Source organism: Solanum tuberosum, unplaced genomic scaffold (assembly GCF_000226075.1).
Source record: "Solanum tuberosum cultivar DM 1-3 516 R44 unplaced genomic scaffold, SolTub_3.0 scf00116, whole genome shotgun sequence".
In the NCBI taxonomy this organism is placed as follows: Eukaryota; Viridiplantae; Streptophyta; class Magnoliopsida; order Solanales; family Solanaceae; genus Solanum; species Solanum tuberosum.
In genome coordinates this window covers 913,401-914,310 of record NW_006239040.1, presented here as the reverse complement: position 1 = coordinate 914,310, position 910 = coordinate 913,401, and positions in this window count along the sequence as shown.

The window sequence follows — 910 nt, the reverse complement described above, 5'->3', positions numbered from 1 at the left end:
TTTGTCATCATTAATTAGATGAATGTGACGACCCATCGTTCACAATTTAGTGCAAATGTAACATCATTGCTCTTCAATACACCAGACGGGAATCGAACCCGGGTCTGTACCGTGGCAGGGTACTATTCTACCACTAGACCACTTGTGCAACTTATCCAGATATCTACTATTAATTTTATTTGATTTGCAATATTTGAATTTGAGCTTTAGAAGAAGTAAACCAGAAAAATGAATTTTGAAACCATGAGCATGCCATACAATGAAGGAAGAACTAGAAATTTAATATACTATCAATATTTTATTCATATTAGACTATATTATTTTGGCACGTGATATAGTAAGCAGTCTCAAACTCTTGTTGGAGCATGAAACTCTTAATAAAAAATCGAAAACAGTGTTATAAACACCCCAAAATTTAGCGAGAATTTAGATATGTATTTCACTTGTATTACAAGATTAGGAGTGTATTTAAATTCAATTAATCAAGTTAAGAGGCATTTTTGAGTAAATTTTAGGTTTAGCAAACATAAAAATCATATTTGTATGCTATAACTATATTTTGTATAATTGCGCTCCATAGCAAACATTAATCTGTATATTTCGGTATACATGATATACATAAAAAATCTGTATTTGGGTCTATTTGTATATTTCGGTATACAAATGGGTCCTGCAATTAATTTTTACACAACACATATGTATACTGAATGAGTCTATTTGTATATTTCGGTATACAAATGGGATAACAAAAAACATGAAATGTTTGCTGCAAATTACAAATAAAAGAAACTATGACTATATCATTTAATTTGAATTAATAGTTTACCTTTTAATACAATTTTCCCATTTTTAATACCGAGTTTCAATTAAATTATGATTATGCCTCATTTTATATATATATATATATATA